The sequence below is a fragment of the Pinus tabuliformis genome, chromosome X (genome assembly GCF_031772625.1).
Source record: "Pinus tabuliformis cultivar Carrire ecotype Pingquan chromosome X, CPIR1, whole genome shotgun sequence".
NCBI lineage: Eukaryota > Viridiplantae > Streptophyta > Pinopsida > Pinales > Pinaceae > Pinus > Pinus tabuliformis.
The window spans coordinates 495275098-495288577 of record NC_142308.1 but is presented as its reverse complement, the minus strand read 5'-3'; positions in this window follow the sequence as shown (position 1 = coordinate 495288577).

Genomic DNA, 13480 nt, shown 5'->3' with positions numbered 1-13480 from the left:
ATGCATTGAGGGGGTCTAATTTAGCTCTAAAAACTTTTGTGTCTAAAATTGTGGCATCAAATATCACTACTATTTGGCTTCTAAAGCCATTAATGATTAAAAAAGCAGTGAGTGACAACATTGGCTGCTACTAGGGACAGTGCCTTGCTGGCAAGGTGCTGAGAACCTGCAGACCAACATTCTTCACCATTGGGCATGGAATCAATAATATATGTACTTTAAAATCAAAAAAATCTCCATGGGACCTTTCTTTATCCATCTACATGCAAAAAATAAAAACTCTAACAACTGAGAAGTAAATGCTCAGCTAGTGAGTATATTTATGTACAATCCTACTTATGCACAATACTTAATTCAGCTAACTATGTTCAACTCTCTAATAGAGCCATGCCAACATTAGAGTACTAGACCACATACCTTCATACTACTGAAAAACAAATATTAAAATAGACATGCAACATGAAAAATTTGTAGATATGGAACCTAATACATGCTGCAGAAATAACCTCTGTTGTTGGCTAAAGAATAGGTTCATATACTCAGCCATAGGGACATGGAATAAGCAATGAATGTTTGTAGGAACCTCTTCTTCACATACAGTCTACTGACCAATATCCTCTTGGCCAAGGCAGCCACAAACATTATCCAACTCCTTAGCTTCATCCTTTTCAAGAAAAACTGGTTGTTGATCTTTCACTGCCCATTTTTCAATGGGGCCATCTTCTTGGAAATCTGCAACAAAATATTCATTGTTTGAACTGTAAGAGTCATTGATTGGAGGGTATTTTGAGAATTCTTGGCAAGCATCTTGCTGCAACAAGCAACAACAGACTCTTTGTGGTATTTTAGCCTTGAGTTCTTCTTGAAACACTTGTTTTTGGGAGCTTTCTCCCCACTTGCTACTAAACATCTCCTTCTTCACCTCCATGACCATTTCCTCCTCCTCTGAATCATATCAATGATAGATAAGAGGAGTTCCTTGATCCTACTCTTCATATGAAAGATATGCATCATGGACTAGAGCCTCTTTTCTAACCTCCTGATGGGCCTCTTCTTCTTGTTAAGCTTTCCATAACTCAGAGTATGGTAACTATGCTTCACTAGACTCTCCACCAGAGTCATATTCATCATAAGAAGGAGAAACATGAGACTCAACTGACTAAGACCTCAGAGAGTTTATTTGCAGCTTAGTGGTGTTTCCTTCTTCTCTTTCTAGCTCATAGGGTGATGCTTCTTGATATGAGTACATGCTTTCTTGGGGAGGATCTCCACCAACATCTTCAGCATATTCATCAACCTTAGGACTTTTTTCATCATTACAAAGTGTGCAACAATCTTCAAGAAGAGCATTCTATGGATAAAATCTCTTATAATATTGGTAGAATGTTGTATGGAAACATTTCAAGGAAGATATGATACCATGAGGAAGTGTTTTAAACCAAATCCTAACATCTCCTTCTAAAGAAAATTTGAATAACTTCATTTGTACATCTTCAAGAAGGATGCCTCGTTTCTCCATGCATTCATGAAAGCCTTTGAGGTGCTGGTCAGGTCTTTTCTCTGAGTTCTCACTGAATTTAGGAAACAGGTGTTCCACTCATGATATGGAGGGACATTATTGGGAAAACCAACAATAGAAGAAAAATCCAGTGGTGCAAATTGGTTGGCCAGGAATGCGGGAAGGGCCATCTTGAAAACCTCCCTATATGATTGATTTCATCTTCAAAATTAGGGAGAATTTTGGGTTGTTGTAGCATCAGAGTGAGTATGAGGATGCCTAAAAGGATAGGATGATTAGAATAGAGATATGGATAGTGGATTGACCAGGTTGTTTACCATAGATTTGATAGTGTAGTCACCAAGGTGAGAGATCTTCAACCCATACTTCCTATGCTTACCTAACAGAGGAAATTAAAATTTTCATCGTACCCAGGAAAAATATTATAATCTGTTGCCTGACAAAAGCACTAGAAAGATGTTGTCGCTAAGTCCTGCACCTGCAGCACAAGTGCAGTACGTGGCAAGGAAAACTCCCTAGAGACACCCTATGGGTTGATTGTAGACTAGTGCCTAGGACATGTTAAATAGAGGAGTTCTTTTAAGATGGTATGAGAGGGATTTGCAGCACTCCAATTTTCGTGAAATGAAGATGGTGGTAAGAGATTTTGGTTCAATATGCCTTTAATGAGGGAGATTCAAGCCAACTCATGAATAAAAATGTTGGGGGTAATAGAGAAATATTAAAGAGAAATGTTTTCTTCTTCTGGTGGCCTACACATGGAAATGAGATAGCTCGAACTAAAGTTGAAGTGGTGAAGGAAAGGGGGAGGAGAAGGAGTAAATCAGGTGCAACGGGTTGTAATAAACAGAGTCCTCAACCACTATATTTCAACAGAAACATGAGAGAGTAAGAAGGTGGAATGACAACAATATGGGGAGCTGATGTGAAGCTTTAGGCTTGCATAGTAATGGGTATCAATCTCTGTTCAACATTTGAGGTAAGTTTGAGCCACCACAGGTACTGTAAGCTACTCACAGACACGAGTAAATCTAAAGGATGACAGGTACTACATGCATAAAGATAACATAAGTAATTTTGTGGTCTCGCATAGGTACTCTCTTCTATTTAGCAGTGAAGACAAATCCATTTATCAGCCAGAAACATAACAACTACCTTAACATTGTTTTAAGGAAGAAATACAAAATGGGAAAGAGGTTACAAAAGTGAAAACTTACTACACATTAACATGTTTGGAATCAATCAGGAAAATATCATTTATCTCAGAGAAGCCAATAACCAATCCATACATTCGACAATGATATTAGTGAAATCCCATGAATATAGCAAATTGAACCAAAATGACATCACAGAATTTAGCCCTCGTGGGTCAGAATATCCAGAACTAACCTAGAACCAGCCCCCCATAACATAGTCTTGCATCTGCCTATTTATAGGAATAAGGGGAAGGTTTTACAATCATGACACAATAGAAAATATCCCTGGGCCGAGTATCAGCTATCAGATTAGCTAGTTGTCTCGGCTAGGGTGAAGAACTGTTGCCCCCAAAAAGATTACAATGGGATCCCATCCCTTTCTTGAAGAAATTAGACATTAATACATAGAGAAAGAAGATAGAGAGAGGAAGGAGGAGGTATCCCTTTGTCATTTTAGTGGAGGCCTCTTGTCAAGCGAAGTCCCTACTGTCATAGAATCTTTTTGGCTATTTGAGGTGGTTCATTTATACATCAACCAACTTAAGTCAATTTTGCCATTAAAATTCCTTTGGCGTCGACTTATAGAAGCGTTTTGCAGGCTGTATTTACATAAATCTGCCAATACTCCTCATTAAATGCCCAGTTGTCGATGCATAAATCTTTCAAAACTCTCTTACAGTGCTATCAGTGTATCACGGTGCGGGATTTCAATTCATTTAAAAATTATAACAGGCAAGCATTTAATTAACTCTCAGGCCCCCTTTATTACAACCCCTTTTATGAATTTCCTCATAGGGCCATAGGTGGAGACAGTGGGCTCATCTTAAAAGAACTTAAGGCCTTTACTTGTTGTGTGAGGGCATTTTTCTTTATAACACGTAAGTCCCTCATCGACAAATTTCCCAAACTCGAAATATTTGTAAATCGCAGCTTATGAAATATCACATCCGAGGCCCTTCCTTATCACATCACAATCGCCGATAAGCCCGAAACTAGGAACAACCAATCGCCAATCGTGGATAACCTACTAACGTCATTGCTGACATAATCTCTGCCATGTGTTACCCTATGTGTGGTGTCATGTGGCACCCAGAAAAAAACCCATTGGACCCTTGAAAATGCCAAAAATGAGTGACACATGTCCATCGCCACATCATCATCTGTACTTGCCACATCATCATACGTACTTACCACAACATTGCTGACATCATCCACCATATCAGCGCTGAAGACCAATCAAAAGTCTCCATGTGGTCCCCTGGAGGAGAGAGAAAGAGGCCGGCTGGGCCTTGCTTTTGCATGCTTTTCCTTTGTATTTAAAAATCGGTCCTCCCCGACAATTTTGGTCCATATCGCAATATCAACCCCCCTTCGTTGTTTTGAGACTTAAACCATCGCAATCACCGATAAGTGTTACACCTTGACCCACCAATTGCTATAAATACACTGCCCAACTAAAATGCAATAATGTGGGACTGCAAGACCATAATATCGGTCTTCGATGCCAATAATCCACCGGTAAACTATTTTTCCTATAGTCGGGACCTTGTGGATATGCGAAAATGTGATATATGCGATGCGCCCAGACCTGCTGATGCTGATATGTGATTGTGATGTACTGTCCCAAGTCCTGATTGTGATTTTTCTTCAACAGTAAGCATTTTTTTGGGTTTTCTTAGCTTTTTAAAGGGATTCTTCAATAGGCCCTAACTTCTTATCCAAAAACCATTTTTTGGACTTCTATATACCACCAGAAATTTTTTTCTAAGCACTACGCACTGAGAGGGTCTGGTTTAGCTCTGACGGCTTCTATGGCTCAAAATTTGGCATCAAACATCACTGCTATTTGGATTCTAAAGCCAGTGATGACTGAAAAAGCAGTGAGTGACAACATGGAGCAACAAGCTATTTTCTTTGAAGATGTACAAATGAAGTTGTTCATGTATTCTTTAGAAGAAGGTGCTAGATTTTGGCACAAAACCATATCTCATGGCAGCATATCTTCCTTAAAGAGTTTTCATATGGCATTCAATCATTATTGCAAAACATTATATCCACTGAATGCTCTGTTTGAAGATTGTTGTGCACAGTTTAATGTTGAAAATATTCCTAAGGTTAATGATCCTGTTGAAGATGTTTGTGATACTCCATTCCAAGAATATCTACTCACATCAAGAAGCAATGCCCAGTAATCAAGAAAGCAAAGAACAAAAAATCATCGAGCTGCAAATAAACCTTCAGACACCTTATTCAGTTGAATTTGGTGATTCTCCTTCTTATGATGAGTATGACTCTGATGGGAAGTCAAGCGATGCAAAACTACAACAGTCCCAGTCATGGGAAGATGCACAGAACAAAGAGACTCCAGTCCATGATGCACATCCTTCACCCAAGAACCAGTTCAAGAACCTTCTCTGATTTATGATTCATATTATTCTGAGGATGAGATGGTTGTGGGTTATCAAAGGGATCCACTTACAAGAAAGTGGGGAGAAGGCTCCCAACAACCAGTTTTTCTCAAAAAATCCAAATATAAGGAGCCGAACCTTATTTGCGACTACCCTAACCAAGACGATATTGGTTAGTAGACTTTCCATGAAAATAAGGTTGCTGAAAATTTTATGTTAACTCCATTAAAGGAGGTTTCCCCCTCGAAGAGGCTGATTTTGAGGTTGTTGATCTATATTTTCTATCTTTTTGTGAGCTGGTTTCATAACACAGATTCTATATTTAAAATTTACGAAAAGTTGCCCACAAGAGCTTGAAGGTTGGGGCATTTAGTGGGAAAGTGGTGGCTTGTCGATAAGTAGTGTCTCATTGACTAATGGAGTAGTGAATTCATTTGGATTGTGGCCTAATAACTTGGGAGTGGTGGATTCCATCCAGTGGTATCTAGAAAATATATTCTATGTTGGGGCATCTAGTAGGTGGTGGCCTGCATCAAGTGGTGTCGTGTAGTAGGTGGTGGTCTGCAACAGGTGGTGTGATCTGGATTTAAACAGGAACACAAAAAATTACAAATATAACCATAAATACAAAGATGTAGTAGAAATAACACTTCGTTTCATTAATATCAAATATTGGAATATGCTTACAAAAAGAATGGAAATAAGACTAGCTTTGGCAATGTTAGCTTATCTATGAGAAGATATGTGGTGGCTACATGCCTCAGAACTATGTTACAATGAGGCTCAAAGACCTATTTATTATTAAGAAACAATGGAAAACCATAAACATCTGAAAACCTAACCCTAGGAGATGAAGCGCCAAAACTGTGGGCCCTGTTTGGGTCAATTGGTACATGAACTTCCTGGGGGCTTAACTTTGGCATACGATCTCCTTTTTGCTACTACAATATCTCCTTTGGAAGATCTCGAAGAGAAGGCCAAAATAAATATAGCAAGTGATATTGGGGCATTTATGATCTCTTTGTTTTCCCTAAAAACACTGTTTACAGCCTCAAAACGGCTCCGGAAGTTCAGGACCCGAAAAAATGCCAAAAATAGTAAAAAATTGCTACAATTAAGGAAACCAAAAAACTGAAAGAGATAGTGTTGGGGGTCCAAGTGGAATAGGTAGGTGGCCACCAATATCCGCCTGGATCATTCCTCCCCCCTTAGGAAGCAATGGTCCCCATTGCATTGAGTTCCTCCATGAGATGAGGAAAGTTCTGCTGAAGTTGGTCCTTGGTGAGCAACTTGCCCTCGTGAAGGAGTTGGCCTGCTTTGAAACTCGATATAGTTGGATCCTTTGCTGTCAGGTGTTCTTGATATGTGTGTCCAAGATCTGATCAATTGTGCCTTGTTCCATGTAATCTGTATTTAACTCTGTAGGTCTGAGTTGTTCTGTAATGTCTGATGTGTTTAGAAATGGTGGGAGGTATGGTCGATGGCAGTCCACATTGAACACTGGGTGTAGGCCAAGGATGGGGGAATGCTGAGCTCAAATGCATTGTCTCCCACTACATTGGTAATGGTGTAAGGACCATATCAGAGTGGTTTGAGTTTCCAATAGGCTCCAGTAAGGCATTCCTTTTGAAAATGCAATCAGACTTTGTCACCCACCTGAAACTTGTGTGGCACCTGATGTTGATAATGTCGCTGCTTGTACTTGGCATTTGATTTCTCCAAAATGTCATGGACCTACTGGTAGATATGTTGGATGTGCTCAATGAAGTTGTTTGCCTTATCGGTTTCGAAGTGGACATGAGCCGAATCTGCATGAGTAGCTGCAAATGGCATGGCCACAACAATGGGACATAGTGGCTAGAATACCAAGGCCACGTGAAAAGGGCTGTGGTCAGTCGAGCTGTGGAGAGCCCGGTTATAGATGTGCTAGACATAAGGAAGGCTCTCATCCCATGTGCGTGGATGCTTTGAGTTGTACATGCACATAATTTATATGATCATCCTGTTGACGACCTCTATCTAACCATTAGTTTGGGGATGGAAAGCTCTGGACTTAGTGAGTTTGCGGTCCAGCATGGACCAAAGACTAGACCAAAATGTATTGAGGAACCTGTTATCCCGATCTGAGATGATAGATTGTGGGATCCCAAAGTGTACCCACACTCGTTCAAAGAAGAGTTTAGCAGTGGCTTCCACTGTGATATTTTTCTTGCAGGCCACCACAATGGCCATCTTCGAGAATCTATCAACGACTACAAAAACACAGTCATTGCCATGATTTGTAGAAGGAAGGATTGACATGCAATCCATGGATATGGATTCCCTAGGTCAAATAGGGGTAGGCAGCGGAGTATAGAGGCCTTGTTTGTTGATGTTCAGTTTGGAAATGACATAGGTAGTGCAGGATTTGATGTACTTCCCGACATCTTGTCAAAGTTTCGGCCAATAGAAATACTTCTGCAGTACTACCATTGTTTTCTCGACCTCAAAATGCCCAATGACTCGACTGCAGTGTGCTTCCCAAATCATCTTGGCACACTTTCTTGAAGGAACACAAAGGTGTCCCAGGTGGCATAATAGGGCATCATGGAGGTGAAAACCTAGCACTTGCTGACCCTCCAAGAGCATCTGGTATGTTTGGCCGAATTCTAGGTCGCTTTTGTAGAGAAGTGGCAAATCAAAAGTCTTGTGCCCACAGGAGTTGAGCATGTTGGTTAACACCATGATCGGTGGTCAGCTGAGGCAATATGCAACATTATTGGTGCTGCCCTTCTTATACTTGATATTCAAATGGGACTGTTGCAGGTATGTAGACCACTTCTGATGGAAATCATTCTGCAACTTCCCTTGCATCTGTATGAACTACAGGGGTCAGTGGTCTGTGTGGATGATCGTTTCCTTCCCCAAAATGTAATGCTTCCATTGTCGGTAAGCCTATACAATGGAATACATCTCTTTGTCATAAGTGGGATACTTCTGGACTGTGTGTGGAAGTGTCTCACTGTGATATGCCACTCGATGCCCTTATTGAGTAAGGACTGCCCCAATAGCATAGTCAGAGGCGTCTGTCTCGATCTTAAATCGATGTTGCAAGTCTGGTAATGTGAGAATTGGTGCAGAGTAGAGGAAATGTTTCAACTCTGTGAATGCCTTTTGTTGAGATTCAAACCAAAATAATTTTGCTTTCCCTCCTCCCTTGGTGAGTTGACTCAAGGGCCAAGTTATATGAGAGAATCCCAACATGAACATGCGGTGGAAATTGGCAAGACCCAAAAAGCTGCAGAGCTCTGTCAAAGTGGTTGGAGCTGGCCAATCTTGGATGACTTGGATCTTGAATGTATCCACATGCACCCCCATTCATCAATAATGTATCCCAGATACTGAACCTGGATCATGCCAAAAGTGCATTTCTCCAAATTTGCACACATCTTGTGTTGCCGCAGTGTTTGGAGAACCTCTCAGATGTGGTGGAGGTGCTCTTCCCAACTCTGGCTGAAGATCAGGATGTCATCCAAGTATACCACTACAAATGAGTTGGTGAATGGCCACAAGATGTCATCCATCAACCTCATCAAGTTTGCAGGAGCATTCATTAACTCGAAAGGCATAACCAACCATTCGAAAAGGCCCTCCTTGGCTTTGAAGGCAGTCTTCCACACATCAGAGGGTTTGATTGGTACCTAGTGATATCCTAACTTCAAGTCAATCTTGCTGAAATAATTTTCCCCCTTTAGTTGGTCCAGAAGGTCATCAATCCATGGGATCAGGTACCTATTCCAGACAGTGATCTTGTTCAATGCCCGATAGTCAATACAGAGTCTCCAAGTCCCATACTTCTTCTGTACCAACACGATCAAGATCCTAAAGGGTGATGAACTCGGCTGGATGTGACCTTTTTGTAGCAGCTCCTGAATCTGCCTCTTGATTTCGTCATTCTCCAGAACAGAACGCTGATATATTGGTCCATTGGGCAGCGATGCACCTGAGATCAAATCGATGGAGTGCTTGACCTGACATTGCAGAGGCACCCCTGTAGGGGATGTGAATATGTCCTCGTACTCCTCCACGACCTTGTCCATTTATTGGAGGTCGTGGTCACTGTCTTCTTCTTTCCCTGAGGGCATATCATTAGGAAAACAAATTTCCCAGTTTTGGAAATGAGCTTACTGCATTGTTTGGCAGTAACCAAAGAGATGGCGGTAGGCGGTGCTACCTCTCGTATCTTGTACAACTTATTTCCCAAAGTAACAATAACAGCGTGAGGCCTTGACTCATACACAACATGTCGCTTCTATAAGTATGGTTGGCCTAATAATGCATCACAAACATCAAGGGGAGAAAGGTCACATAATACCTCATTCGTGAAGGGATTGATGCTGTATGGGAGGTGACATTGTTGGCTCACGCGAAGATCCCATCCTTGGTGAAGCCACCTGATGATGTACAATTGTGGATGTGCTATGGTCAGTAAGCCCAGCCGCTTCATGACCTCTACCGAAATGAGGTTCTTTTGGCTCCTGCTGTTGACAATGCACTGTAGTGGGGAACCCTTTACCCACATCTGGGAGTGGAAGATGCACTCCTCCTCCTCTGGATCTTTGGGTTCCTCCTTCTAGATCTTTGTGGTGGCAACGGTGGCATTGGGCTCCACATCGATAATCTGTTTCCCTTTGTCATTCCCCTTGTCGGGTTATGACTCAGAGTCGGAACATGCATCTGATTCTGAAGCCTTTAGCTCAGCCACCAGTGACTGCTTGGCCCGACACTCAGTTGTGTTGTGAGTGGAGATCTTATGGAACTCACACCACTTTCCCGTGTCCTTTTTCGGCTTCATGGTGTTGTTCTTTGCTTGCAGCTTTGGTGGGTTGTCCTGGGCTGCCCCACCTTGGCTTTGTCCTTTGTTCTGTGGTTTGGGGGTACCTTTTCCTTGCTTTGGATTCATAGATCCAAAGTCTCTCTTCTTCTGTTTAAAGTTTTTCTCGATCTTGATGGCATATCGGTATGCCGTGCTGAGCGAGGAGATGTTTAGGAACTCCATCTCGTCCTGGATGTATCTGTGTAGGCAGCTGCGGTACTTGAGAACCAAATGGTTCTCAGAATCCTTAATACCCAACTTTGTGCGAAGGGTATGAAAAACATTGGTAAACTCTGGTACATCTTGGTCCCTTCCCTATCACAACGTTGTCCACTTTATGCATTTATCCTCATAGCTCTCGACAGGGTAGTACTACTCCTTGATGGCATCCTAGAACGAGCTCCAAGTGGGTGCGGCTGAAAACAGTGAGTTCATACTTTCATACTTCTGCTCAAAGTAGGTTTTCCACCAGTCCTTGACGTGGGGGGCTACTTTGAGAAGTGCGAAAGTGATATTTTCCCGTCTGGAAAAATCATGAAAGGAAAAATATCCTTCTAGCAGATTTAACCATTTATCTACAACGCCTGCATCTATCTGACCCTCAAATATGGGAATGTCAAAGTTAAGTTGTACCTTAAAGGGTGTGGCGCTCCCAGAGTAGCTGTCGGAAGTAGATGTGTCGCCCTTGGGTAGCCGCGGAAGGATCTGGGAAAAGTTGTCCATCATCGCATTCCTTTATCACTCGAGGGCTTCGTCGAGCAAGATTTTGATAGGATCTCCTGCCCCCCTCGTCTTTCTTTTCATCTACCATGGGAGGCCGTTGGGATTTGCGAGGCTGGTCTGGCAAAGGTTCAACTAGTTCAAGCCCTAACTCCTTATATCCCGACCTCGTTGGGGACATGCAAAGAAAAACAGAGAAAGAGCAAACTACTCTAATACCACTGATCTGGATTTAAACAGGAACGCAACAAATTATAGATATAACCATGAATACAAAGATGCAGTAGAAATAACACTTCGTTTCATTAATATCAAATATTGAAATATTCTTACAAACAAAATGGAAATAAGACTAGCTCGGGCGAAGGTAGCTTATCTCTGAGAAGAGATGTGGCGGTTATATGCCTCAGAACTGTGTTACAATGAGGCTCAAAGGCCTATTTATTATTAAGAAACAATGGAGAAACCTAAACATCCTAAAACCTAACCATAGGAGATGAAGCGCCAAAACTGTGGGCCTCGTTTGGGTAAATTGGTACATCAACTTCCCGAGGTCGTAACTTTGTCATACGATCTCCGTTTGGCTATCATAATACCTTGTTTCAAAGATCTCGAAGAGAAGGACAAAAGCAATACAACAAATTGCATACGAATGTTTCTTGTCTCTCCGTTTTCCCTAAAAATGTCATTTAGGGCCTCAAAATGACTTCGGAAGTTCAGGACTTGAAAAACTACCAAAAATAGTAAACTGTGCTACAAATAAGGAAACCGAAAAACTGAAAGAGACAGTGTTGGGGGTCCAATTGGAATAGGAAGGTGGAAACCAATATCCACTTGGATCATTCCTACCCCCTTAGGAATGAATGGTCCCCATTGCATTGAGTTCCTCCATGAGATGAGGAAACTTCTGCTGAACTTGGCCCCTGGTGAGCCACTTGCCCTGGTGAAGGAGTTGGCCTTCTTTGACAACTCAATATAGTTGGATCCTTTGCTGTCGGGTGTTGTTGATCTGCGTGTCCATGATCCGATCAGTTGTGGCTTGTTCCATGCAATTTGGATTTAACTCTGTAGGTGTGAGTTGTTATGCAATGTCTGATGTGTCTAGCAATGGTGGGAAATATGGTTGAAGGCAGTCCACATTGAACACCGGGTGCAAGCCAAGGAATGGGGGAATGCTGAGCTCAAATGCATTGTCTCCCACTACCTTGGTAATGGTGTAAGGACCATATCGGAGTGGTCTGAGTTTTCGATAGGCTCCGGTAAGGCGTTCCTTTTGCAAATGCAACTAGACTTTGTCACCCACCTGAAACTTGTGTGGCACCCAATGTTGATCATGTCGCTGCTTGTACTTGGCATTTGATTTCCTAGAATGTCATGGACTTGCTCGCGGATATGTTGGATTTTCTCAATGAAGTTGTTTGCCTTATCGGTTTCAGACTGGACATGAGCCAACTCTGCATGAGTAGTTGCAAATGGCATGGCCACATCAATTGGACATAGTGGCTGGAATACTAAGCCCACCTGAAAAGGGTTGTGGCCAGTCGAGCTGCGGAGAGACCGGTTATAGCTGTGCTGGATATAGGGGAGGCTCTCATCCCATGTGTGTGGATGCTTTGAGTTGTACATGCACAGAATGTGTACGATCATCCTCTTGATGACATCTCTCTAACCATCAATTTGGGGATGGAAAGTTGTGGACTTAGTGAGTTTACATTCTAGCATCAACCAGAGACTGGACCAAAATGTACTGAGGAACTTGCTATCCCGACCTAAGATGATAAATTGTGGGATCCTAAAGTGTACCCACACCCATTCAAAGAAGAGTTTAGTAGTGGCTTCCGCTGTGATATTCTTCTTGCAGGCCACTATAATGGCCATCTTCGAGAATCTGTCAACAACTATAAAAACACAATCATTGCCATGCTTAGTAGAAGGAAGGCCTAACATGTAATCCATGGATATGGATTCCAAAGGTCGACTAGGCGTAGATAGCAGGGTATAGAGGCCTTGCTTCTTGATGGTCGATTTGGAAATGGTACATGTAGTGTAGGATCTGATGCACTTCCTAACATCCTTTCGAAGATTTGACCAATAGAAATACTTCTACAGTACTTCCTCTATTTTTTCGACCCCGAAATGCCCAGAAGCTCGACTGTAGTTTGTTTCCCAAATCATCTTGGCACGCTCTCTTGAAGGAACAAAAAGGTGTCCCATGTGGCATAATAGGGCATCTTGGAGGTGAAAATCTTGAACTTGCTGACCCTCCAAGAGTGCATGGTACGTGTGGCCGAATTCTAGGTCGCCTTTCTAGAGAAGTGGCCAATTAGAAGTCTCGTGCCCACAAGAGTTGAGAACGGTGGTTAACCCCATGATTAGTTGTCGACTAAGGAAATCTGCAACATTATTGGTGTTTCCCTTCTTATACTTGATATTCAAATGGAACTGTTGCAGGTATGTGGACCACTTCTGATGGTGATCATTCTCCAACTTCCCTTGTGTTTGTATGAACTACAGGGGCCGGTGGTCTGTGTGGATGACCGTTTCCTTCCCCAAAATGTAATGCTTCCATTGTTGGCAAGCCTTGACAATGGAATACATCTCTTTGTCAAAAGTGGCAGAGTCTCACTGTGATATGCCACTGGATTCCCTTGTTGAGTAAGGACTGCCCCAATAGCATAGTCAGAGGCATCTGTCTCGATCTCAAATGGTTGTTGCAAGTATGGTAATGTGAGCAATGGTGTAGAGTAGAGGTGATGTTTCAACTCTATGAATGCCTTCTATT